Source organism: Anolis sagrei, chromosome 8, assembly GCF_037176765.1.
Source record: "Anolis sagrei isolate rAnoSag1 chromosome 8, rAnoSag1.mat, whole genome shotgun sequence".
NCBI classification, from domain to species: Eukaryota; Metazoa; Chordata; class Lepidosauria; order Squamata; family Dactyloidae; genus Anolis; species Anolis sagrei.
Genome location: NC_090028.1, coordinates 40,108,745 through 40,120,761, shown reverse-complemented (window position 1 = coordinate 40,120,761; position 12,017 = coordinate 40,108,745).

Genomic DNA, 12,017 nt, shown 5'->3' with positions numbered 1-12,017 from the left:
CTGTGTTGTCATATCGTCATCACTCTGCTCAGTAGCGGTATCAGAGGGAAAGCATACAGGAGGCCTCCTGTTAGGGATTCCTCATCTTCGGAGGAGGAAGGGGAGAAAGGAAGTATTCAGTAATTGGAGGGAGAACAAGAATCAGATAATGAGGAAAGTGCCCACATTTCTAGAGAGACGACAAGAGACAGAGTACAGACGGCGTTCTGCTAGGATAGCTGCTAAAAACGCTGAGCTAATTGGGAGACACCCTAGCACCTCCTGTGTGGGGAATTCGGGGCTATAAATCAATTGCAGGAGCAGTCAGGTTTCGCTGGTAACAACAACCCTGATACTGCTGTTTTCATTCCAATGGAATCTGCTTTGTGTCTGCTGCTAAGGACTTAGTTCATCGTCCGTTGTCTGATGGAAGACTGGTGTTTCTTTTGGGACTTCGTAAGAGACTTAAATTTGTGTCTGGATTAAGACTTCCTTGTTTTCTTTTGCACTTTTCAATTGCATTTGCTTATCTTTTGTGTTTGCTGGAGTAAAGCATTTTTATTTTACTTTCAAAGTTATCTAAAGGCTGTTTTTTGAAGGGCAACTCAGGATACCTCCTGACTATGTGTATCAGAAGATATCTCCCAGACACCCATTCTGTGTCCCTTGACTTGTACTTTATTTCCTGCAGATGTCTGTGAAATAGAAGAGGAAGCCATTATCCCTCAAAAGGTGGCCTGGAGAACTGGGTGATGCCAGCAGATTCATGAGATTTGGTAAGGACCACATTTGGGAGGGGGAAAGCTTCCAAGGGCAAAAACTGGAAGCTTTCCCCTGAGTACAGATGGCTTATTTAATAATGGGATTTTTTTCCAAAAAACATTTCATGCAATGCTTAACTGTGTGAATAGCCTCTTGTTTAATCTTTCCTTCTGCTAGAAGGGAAGACAGTCGGCTTTGGAGGGCCACTTTTTCTTTCTGTCTGGTTAGGCAGAAGGACCAGTGATGAACCAACTTGGTAGACATCGAGTTCTATTATCTTCACCTTCTCCGTGACTTACAGTTATTTGAATCTCCGGTTACAATTCTACAATTCACCAAAATGTAGTGCAAGTATTTGCTTGTGCAAGTACACCATACTAGCACTATGAAACACCTGTATCTAGTTCAGGAATTGTGGCACAAGTTCCAATGGATCATCTGAGCAACGGTGTTGTGCCTCTGCTTGTAGTCTGTTTGCGCGATCTTCTTGCAGCAGCTGAGGATGGGATCTATTGTTTCATCTGCTTCCTTGCAGATATGGTGAAATTATCTGAAAAAATTATCTGAAAAAATTATCTAAAATAGTTATCTGGATAAAAACACAAAACTCCCATGACCAGCAGAAATAATAATAATAATAATTATTATTATTATTATTATGTAAATATTATTATTATGTAAATATTATTATGATGTAAATTACAAGAGGATTAATGATAACGTAGGCTGAAGATGCATCAACACTCTAGTGAGCTTTATGGTTGGTGTGGTCAGAAAGGATCAAGAAGTCTGGTGATGATTTAAAGATGCCGTTTCACCCCGAAATGCCTTAATTGCATAGAAGCGCACCCGCCATGCGAACTCTTTGGAGCCATGTTCTTAAACAACAAAGGCTGTAAGGATATAATGCAGCGAGAGCTAAAGACGGAGCAACGTTTATCCCACACAGCCCTTGCCACCATTAACCTTTTGAAGAGATCTAAATGCAATAATCATATATCTCGAGACCTTCCCAGGAAACGGATACTTCATCTCATGGCGGGAGGCTCTGGCCATGGACCAACGTGGTGTAATCTTTCTGCAGAGGCTGAAGTTTGCTTTAGTGCCCTTTCTTTCCAAATGGAAGGGATCACAATCCTCCACCAATAGAGACTGGAGGATGGATTCCCTCTACTTGACATAGCAGAAAGGACTACAGGAGAGTCCAGATACATTACACTGCTGTCTCACCCAGTGTTTTCATTTTTTAATCTATTGGAACTGGCCCTGCCCACTGTGATTGATTTCTATGTTTTAAATGTTGCAACTTAATTTTGTTTGATGTGTTATTTATAATGTTTTGGTATTGTATTTCTATTTCTATATTTCTATTTCTATCTGTGCAGGTACAGCTGTACCAGGAGCTCCAGTTTTGTTTGCTTTGCATTGAATATTTGTTGCAGTCCTAAGTTTCAGGGACTCTGCAGATAGGTGGCTTCTTTTGGCTGCAATCATAGGGCAAGCCACCTGTCAATTATAGTTAGGTTCCATGGTCCCTCCCCCTTTGGGTTTTTGGAGGGAATAGGAGCCAGTTTGGGTTCAGTCCACACAGAGAAGCCTTTCATGCAGGACATAATACCAAGAGCTCCATATTATTTATTATTTACAGTTCTTATATTCCGCCCTTCTCACCCCGCAGGGGACTCAGGGCGGATTACAGTAAACACATATATGGCAAACATTCAATGCCAGTTTGACAAACAACATTTAACAGACAAAGGCTATTTAACTTTTTTCTGGCCGCCAGGGGAGCTGCTGCTTTTCATCGTCCATCAATGACACCGATGAAGTTCTTCCGCATTCCACATTCCCCGGAGTCTTCTTTCTTTATGGCCTCATAAATTAGTTAAATTTAGCCTCCCACACAAGGTGGTCCCTTATTTTCCTACTTGACAGATGCAACTGTCTTTCGGGTTGCAAAGGTCGACAACGGGCTACACAATGGCTGGACACCCACTCCAGCCCGGGGTGGCTTCGAACTCATGACCTTTTGGTCAGAGTGATCTTAATGCAGCTGACACTCAGCCAGCTGCGCCACAATCCCGGTGCAGGCGAAACGTCAGGAGAGAATGCCTCTAGACCATGGCCATATAGCCCGAAAAAACCTACAACAACCCAGAAAATAATGTGATTTCTGATGGTCTTTGGTGACCCCTCTGACCCCCTTAGGGGTCCCGAACCCCAGGTTGAGAAACACTACTGTACTGTATTTCGTTTTGTCATCCTAAGATGCTGTGGGAAAAAATCTTTCTCCCTCTTTTTTCCCCACAGACACAAACCAAGAGGCCCAAATAATAAAGCATAATGCAATTCATTGATAGATTTCCTATAACCGCTTCTATCTATCGCCGCCTTCTTGCAATCCAGGGCTGGAACCTTATTCCCGCTGGCAGGAAATGTGTTACTTTAGTCTTTAAGAACCATTATCATAAAAGGCTGGATAAACAACAAGAACATGCCACTGACAATTAGCTCCACAGAGCAGTTCCCCATTGATTTATAATGCTAAACATTTCAGCTTGATCAACCCACTAGTTATGGAAGGAAAAAGGGGGGAGGAGGCGCTGTTTGCAATTTTGATTTTTTTCGAATATGAACATGGCTTTGTGCCTCCCTCCAAAACAAAATTACCAAAAAAATAAAATTACCCCCCCCCCCAAAAAAACAACAAAAGAAGAGGGAGGGAGATGTTTGCCAACTTAAAGGAACCCTTCCCAATATTAGTTCTGAAGCCCCTCGCAATGGCATTTGCATTTTGATAACCTTGTTACTTAAAAGTGAACCAGGAGAGGGAGAGGCCGGGTGATCGCATTCTCCCTGGGCTTTAATCCCAGCCTGAGCTCTTTCTGCTTGAGAGCTCCTTATGATGCTGTAACTAACCTCAAACCTGGAACAGCAGGAGGGCAACAAACCTCAGAATACAGCAATGTCATGCTTTACAGGCATCCTCTCCGCAACAGCATGCACGAGGGGGGGAAAGGGCCCGTTGCCTAGGAAACACCCGGGTCTTAGTAATTATTACTGTAACTGTCTGCACACCCCACCTATAACAGAAATGAATAATAAATTATCATCACTGACTGGCAGCTTTCTCTTGTGGCGTCTGCTCGCCACTGCTACCTACCGGCATGCAAAATTAATTGCAGACCAACAGCAGGACCCAGAGAGAGAGAGAGAGGCCAAGGAGCAGGCAGGGATGCTCCTTCGCCTTCATCTGGGATCATAGAATCCGAGAGTTGGACCATCCAGTCCAACCCCATTCGGCCAAGAAGCAAGAAAATCGCATTCAAAGCACCCCCGACAGATGCCCATCCCGCCTGTTTCAGCTCTCGCAGTCAGGAAGTTAAAATCCTAGAATCCTAGAGATGGAAGAGCAGGCAGGGATGCTCCTTCGCCTTCATCTGGGATCATAGAATCCGAGAGTTGGACCATCCAGTCCAACCCCATTCGGCCAAGAAGCAAGAAAATCGCATTCAAAGCACCCCCAACAGATGCCCATCCCGCCTGTTTCAGCTCTCGCAGTCAGGAAGTTAAAATCCTAGAATCCTAGAGATGGAAGAGCAGGCAGGGATGCTCCTTCGCCTTCATCTGGGATCATAGAATCCGAGAGTTGGACCATCCAGTCCAACCCCATTCGGCCAAGAAGCAAGAAAATCGCATTCAAAGCACCCCCGACAGATGCCCATCCCGCCTGTTTCAGCTCTCGCAGTCAGGAAGTTAAAATCCTAGAATCCTAGAGATGGAAGAGCAGGCAGGGATGCTCCTTCGCCTTCATCTGGGATCATAGAATCTGAGAGTTGGACCATCCAGTCCAACCCCATTCGGCCAAGAAGCAAGAAAATCGCATTCAAAGCACCCCCGACAGATGCCCATCCCGCCTGTTTCAGCTCTCGCAGTCAGGAAGTTAAAATCCTAGAATCCTAGAGATGGAAGAGCAGGCAGGGATGCTCCTTCGCCTTCATCTGGGATCATAGAATCCGAGAGTTGGGCCATCCAGTCCAACCCCATTCTGCCAAGAAGCAGGAAAATCGCATTCAAAGCACCCCCGACAGATGCCCATCCCGCCTGTTTCAGCTCTCGCAGTCAGGAAGTTAAAATCCTAGAATCCTAGAGATGGAAGAGCAGGCAGGGATGCTCCTTCGCCTTCATCTGGGATCATAGAATCCGAGAGTTGGACCATCCAGTCCAACCCCATTCGGCCAAGAAGCAAGAAAATCGCATTCAAAGCACCCCCGACAGATGCCCATCCCGCCTGTTTCAGCTCTCGCAGTCAGGAAGTTAAAATCCTAGAATCCTAGAGATGGAAGAGCAGGCAGGGATGCTCCTTCGCCTTCATCTGGGATCATAGAATCCGAGAGTTGGGCCATCCAGTCCAACCCCATTCTGCCAAGAAGCAGGAAAATCGCATTCAAAGCACCCCCGACAGATGCCCATCCCGCCTGTTTCAGCTCTCGCAGTCAGGAAGTTAAAATCCTAGAATCCTAGAGATGGAAGAGCAGGCAGGGATGCTCCTTCGCCTTCATCTGGGATCATAGAATCCGAGAGTTGGACCATCCAGTCCAACCCCATTCTGCCAAGAAGCAGGAAAATCGCATTCAAAGCACCCCCGATAGATGCCCATCCCGCCTCTGTTTCAGCTCTCACAGTCAGGAAGTTAGAATAATAGAATCCTAGAGTTGAAAGAGACCTCATGGGCCATCATCCAGTCCAAACCCATTCGGCCAAGAAGCAGGAAAACCACATCCGAAGCACCCCTTCGCCTTCATCTGGGATCATAGAGTCCTAGAGTTGGACCATCCAGTCCAACCCCATTCTGCCAAGAAGCAGGAAAATTGCATTCAAAGCACCCCCGACAGATGCCCATCCCGCCTCTGTTTCAGCTCTCACAGTCAGGAAGTTAGAATCATAGAATCCTAGAGTTGGAAGGGACCTCATGGGCCATCATCCAGTCCATTCCCATTCGGCCAAGAAGCAGGAAAATCGCATTCAAAGCACCCCTGACAGATGGCCATCCCGCCTCTGTTTCAGCTCTCACAGTCAGGAAGTTAGAATCATAGAATCCTAGAGTTGGAAGAGACCCCATGGGCCATCCAGGTGAACCCCATTCGGCCAAGAAGCAGGAAAATCGCATTCAAAGCACCCCTGACAGATGCCCATCCTGCCTCTGTTTCAGCTCTCACAGTCAGGAAGTTAGAATAATGCAATCCTAGAGATGGAAGAGCAGGCAGGGATGCTCCTTCGCCTTCATCTGGGAATCATAGAATCCGAGAGTTGGACCATCCAGTCCAACCCCATTCAGCCAAGAAGCAGGAAAATCGCATTCAAAGCACCCCCGACAGATGGCTTTTAAGCAGAGGCTGGATGGCCATCTGTCAGGGGTGCTTTGAATGCGATATTCCTGCTTCTTGGCAGAATGGGGTTGGACTGGATGGCCCATGAGGTCTCTTCCAACTCTAGGATTCTATGATTCTAACTTCCTGACTGGGGGAGCTGTTCAGCAGTGGAACTCTCTGCCCTGGAGTGTGGTGGAGGCTCCTTCTTTAGAGGCTTTTAAGCAGAGGCTTGGCCACATCATGAGGAGACAGCAAAGCCTAGAGAAGGGAATGATGCTGGGGAAAGTGGAAGACAAAAGAAAGAGGGGCCGACCAAGGGCAAGATGGATGGAGGGCATCCTTGAAGTGACTGGACTGACCTTGAAGGAGCTGGGGGTGGTGACGGCCAACAGGGAGCTCTGGCGTGGGCTGGTCCATGAGGTCATGAAGAGTCAGAGACGACTGAACAAATGAACAACAACAAAGCAGAGGCTGGATGGCCATCTGCCGGGGATGCTTTGAATGTGATCTCCCTGCTTCTTGGCAGAATGGGGTTGGACTGGATGGCCCACAGGGTCTCTTCCAATGCTAGGATTGGAATTGGTGGATTGGTGGAGGCTCTAAAGAAGGAGCCTCCACCACACTCCAGGGCAGAGAGTTCCACTGCTGAACAGCTCTCACAATCAAGAAGTTAGAATCATAGAATCCTAGAGTTGGAAGAGACCTCATGGGCCATCCAGTCCAATCCCATTCTGCCAAGAAGCAGGATAATCTCATTCAAAGCACCCCCGACAGATGGCCGTTCAGCCTCTGTTTAAAAGCCTCCAAAGAAGGAGCCTCCACCACACTCTGGGGCAGAGAGTTCCACTGCTGGACAGCTCCCCCAGTCAGGAAGTTAGAATCATAGAATCCTAGAGTTGGAAGAGACCCCGTGGCCCATCCAGTCCAACCCCATTCTGCCAAGAAGCAGGAAAATCGCATTCAAAGCACCTCCGACAGATGCCCATCCCGCCTGTTTCATCTCTCACAGTCAGGAAGTTAGAATCATAGAATCCTAGAGGTGGAAGAGACCTCATGCGCCATCCAGTCCAACCCCATTCTGCCAAGAAGCAGGAAAATTGCATTCAAAGCACCCCCGCCAGTTGGCCATCCCACCTCTGTTTCAGGAAGTTAGAATCATAGAATCCTAGGGTTGGAAGAGACCCCATGGATCATCTAGTCCAACCCCATTCTGCCAAGAAGCAGGAAAATTGCATTCAAAGCACCCCTGACAGATGGCCATCCAGCCTCTGCTTAAAAGCCATCTGTCGGGGGGTGCTTTGAATGCAATTTTCCTGCTTCTTGGCAGAATGGGGTTGGAATGGATAGCCCATGAGGTCTCTTCCAACTCTAGGATTCTATGATTCTAACTTCCTGACTGGGGGAGCTGTTCAGCAGTGGAACTCTCTGCCCTGGAGTGTGGTGGAGGCTCCTTCTTTAGAGGCTTTTAAGCAGAGGCTTGGCCACATCATGAGGAGACAGCAAAGCCTAGAGAAGACAATGATGCTGGGGAAAGTAGAAGGAAAAAGGAAGAGGGCTGACCAAGGGCAAGATGGATGGGTGGCATCCTTGAAGTGACTGGACTGACCTTGAAGGAGCTGGGGGTGGTGACGGCCGACAGGGAGATCTGGCGTGGGCTGGTCCATGAGGTCACGAAGAGTCGGAGATGACTGAATGAATGAACAACAACAAAGAAGAGGCTGGATGGCCATCTGCGGGGATGCTTTGAATGTGATTTTCATGCTTCTTGGCAGAATGGGGTTGGACTGGATGGCCCACGGGGTCTCTTCCAACTATGATTTCCAAGAATCTTTCCTGCTCTATGATTTCCAAGTGTACATCAGATGTGGTGTCATAAACCACAGTTTTGCTAGGAGTGAAATTCCCTGCAAAACATATCCTGTGACTGTAGCCCTACATCTATAGGAGTTGTTATTATCTGGATATCTGAATAAATGCATAGCTTAACCTTCAGGGGGGAACAAATGCTGGTTAATATTATAGAATCCGATCCAGCGTGAAATTGCTATAAATAAAACCCTGTCCGGTAGTTTTGATCAATTAAACTCCATAATTAACAAAGATACTCCATTCATCTTAGATTGTCTAATTTGCAGCAGAGTATTAAAGGACTTTCCACTCGAAGACGAGTTTGTTTAGAAATGAGAACACACTTGGTGATGTGCTGGATTTGATTTAAAAGACACAGTGGGAGCCGGCAAAACTCACATATCATGGGGTTAATGCGGGTGAGAACAGAGCTATTTGTAATACAAAAATATTGCCTACCAAACACCCGCTCACACAAGTCCTTCTCGTCCGTGCTCATATTTGGAGCACCCATCGGGGTTAAAATACACAGCTGTTTGAGACAGTCAACATTTATTTACTTTTTAAAAAATGTGAAATATGTATCGGTCCCTTTTCCAAAGAGTCCCCCATAAAAAGTATGGGAATCTGCTGCTCTTCTGTCTTTCGAGGCATTAATTCAAGACAAAACAAAACAAAGTACAGCTAGTCCTCGGAAAAAGGAAAGTGGGAAGAAAAGATGAAGTCAGTTCACATTCCAGGATGATTTCACAGAAATGATATCTAGCCACAAAAATAGACCAATGGATCTGTGACCAGTTCAGACTTCTTCTTAGGCGATCCCTCGTTGTCTGAGTAGGATTGTCTTCCAAGATCGGTGTACGTAGGTGACTGTGGAGCCCTATTCTTGACCTGCATGTTCTCCCTTCCACAGTGAGGGCACTGGTTTCCAGGCGGAAGGCGGTCCCGGTCAGGGTTGGTTTGATGCGCCTTCCTCTTGGCACGTTTCTTTCACCCTCCATTCGTGCCTCTTCAAATTCTACAGCACTGCTGGTCACAGCTGACCTCCAGTTAGAGTACTCAAGGACCAGGGCTTCCCAGTTCTCAGTGTCTATATGCCACTGTTTTTGAGGTTGGGAGACGGTGGTCGGGCATCCGGATAACGTGGCTGGTCCAGCGGAGTTGATGGCGGAGGACCATCGCTTCAGTGCTGGTGGTCTTTGCTTCTTCCAGCATGCTGACATTGGTCCGCTTGTCTTCCCAAGAGATTTGCAGGATTTTCTGGAGGCAGCGCTGATGGAATCGTTCCAGGAATTGAGTGTGTCGTCCGTAGATAGTCCCTGTCTTGCAGGCGTTTAGCAGAGTTTGGAGGACAAATAGCTTTATCAACAAGCACCTTGGTCTCCCTACGGATGTCCTGGTCCTCAAACACTCTCTGCTTCATTCAGAAAAAAGCTGCACTCGCAGAGCTCAGGCAGTGTTGTATTTCAGTGTCAATGTTTGGTGGAGAGGTGGCTGCCAAGGGAGCGGAAATGGTCAACATTTTCTAATGATACACAATTAAGCTGTATTTCTGGCATTGGAGAGGGATTGGCTGGTGACTGCTGGAAGAGCACTTTGGTTTTCTCGATGTTTAATTATAGGCTGAGCTTCTCGTATGCTTCTGCAAAAGTGTTTAGAGTGGTTTGTAGGTCTTCTTCTGAATGCGCACAGATGATGTCATCAGCATATTGGAATTCTATAACAGATGTTGTTGTAACCTTGGTTTTGGCTTTCAGTCTGCTAAGGTTAAATAGTTTGCCATCTCTCCGATAGATGATTTCCACTCCTTCGGAACCATTTTCAACAGTTCAGACTAACTACAGTTTGACTTGCTTTTCCTTGTCTTAATACACTTTCTAAAGGACTCTGATTTATGACGACCCTCTCCTATGGTTGTCTTGGCACAATTTTCCCAGGTTTGTCATTTCATCCTTTTAAAGCTGAGAGTGGGATTTGTCCACTGGAATTACACGGTTTGTTGGACATTCAAACTCTGGCCTCCAAGGTCCTATTTGACACTTGCAACCATTTGCCACACTAACACTCTTGATGTTTTTTTCCTATAGCAATACGCCCAAAAATGCCTCTCTCACTTTCTGTTGAAAACCTCCAAGGATAATACTTTTATTCTCCAGTCATCAGTTTTGGTACGGAAAAACTTGTGAGCGCTTAAAGGTACTTCTAAATACACGTATTTCGACACCAGATTCTGGCTGGTGGTTCTTGGAATTCCAGTGAAATAAATGAAGGAGCTCCATCTAGACCAATGGTTCTCAACCTATGGATGTTTTGGCTTACAGGTGTTTTTGTTGGAGTTTAGCCTGTGATTGCGTTTCAGGATCAGGGTGCTTTGGATGTGGGAAGTGATGCAAATGAAATTTCAAGATGGCAATGGTTTGGTCAATGATACTGATGCAGAGAAGGACAAGGAGATCCCTGTGCAAAGTGTAGTTTCCCATGGGAATGTCCCTGAAGGCTGTGGGGATGATAGTGTACTCCTTGAATTGCTACCAGAGGGTTCCCAGGATTTGGAGCTTGGAAACAACTGGGCACTTGGCCCAGCTTCAAAACTTAATAAGCAAATAGATAGATGAGAAGAAATTAGTCAAAACAGACAGGCCGAACAGTGCCTTCAGCGTTCGGCCAGGCTCTGACCGAAAAAGATAAGGGGATCTCAAGTAAAGAGAAAACAATTTCTGAGTGCTTGGGATAGCTTAACGAGGGGATAAAAGTTCCAAGTATGGGAAATATAGTCAGATGAAGCATCATTGGAATCAAGTGTAGTTCTCGTCCTTGTTTCATGGAAGCCTTGCTGGGAAGCTTCTTGTCTAAATATTTCTTGTTTCATAGTTTGGATTCTTGGATTGTATGAATGCCTACTCATGCCTTGGATTGTTTCCTGGTTTTCTGAATTATATTAGAGAAGTGTTAACTTTGCTTTTATGGACTTTGCTGAACTTTATCCTGGACTACTTTTGCTCCCGCTTATCTTCTTACCTAATTGGATTTACCTATTCCTTTAAAGTGCTTTTTTACTTTGCCGTTTTTTAATTATCTTCAATAAAAAGGATTGTTTTCCAATCAACTGCATGGTATTTACAGTCAGAGGGCTTTTCCTGTCCTGGAGTGCAACAGTTTTGGTCTTCAACTCCGTGAAATCCCAGGCAGTTTACCAGCTGTTAGGATTTCTGGGAGTTGAAGGCAAAATCATATGAGAACCCACAAGTTGAGAACCATGTAGTTGCATGTTTTCGACACCTGATATATTATCCTTTCGTATGCTTTGAGGTTTATTTATTTATTTTATTTATTTACAGCATTTATATTCCGCCCTTCTCACCCGCAGGGGACTCAGGGCAGATTACAGTGTACACATATATGGCAAATATTCAATGCCAATTTTGACATACAACATATACAGACAAAGACAGAGGCTATTTAACTTTTTCTGGCTGCCAGGGGAGCTGTCGCTTTCATTGTCCATCTGCAACACTGATGAAGTACTTCCTCATTCACCGCATGCTTTTGCTGGGGTGCTTGCTGGAGTCTTCTTTATGGCCTCATAAATTAGTTAATTTAGCCTCCCCACACTTTAAGGTGGTACCTAATTTTCCTACTTGACAGATGCAACTGTCTTTCGGTTTGCAAAGGTCGACAACAGGCTACACAATTAGTTGGAAACCCACTCCAACCCGGGCTGGCTTCGAACTCATGACCTTTTGGTCAGAGTGATCTTAATGCATCTGACACTCAGCCAGCTGCGCCACAATCCTGGTGGTTCAACCAAGCCTAACCAATATGCCTTCTTCTGTAAGTATGGTGGTATTTTTTGGCTATATAAGGAACCATTAAACTTCTGAGCTGCTGAACTTGCTGACTGAAAGGTTAGTGGTTCGAATCCGGGGAGCTGAGTGAGCTCCTACTGATAAGCACAGGTTCTGCCAACCTAGCAGTTCGACAACATGCAAATGTGAGTAGATCAATATGCACTGCTCCGGCGGGAAGGTGACGGCGCTCCATGCAGTCATGCTGGCC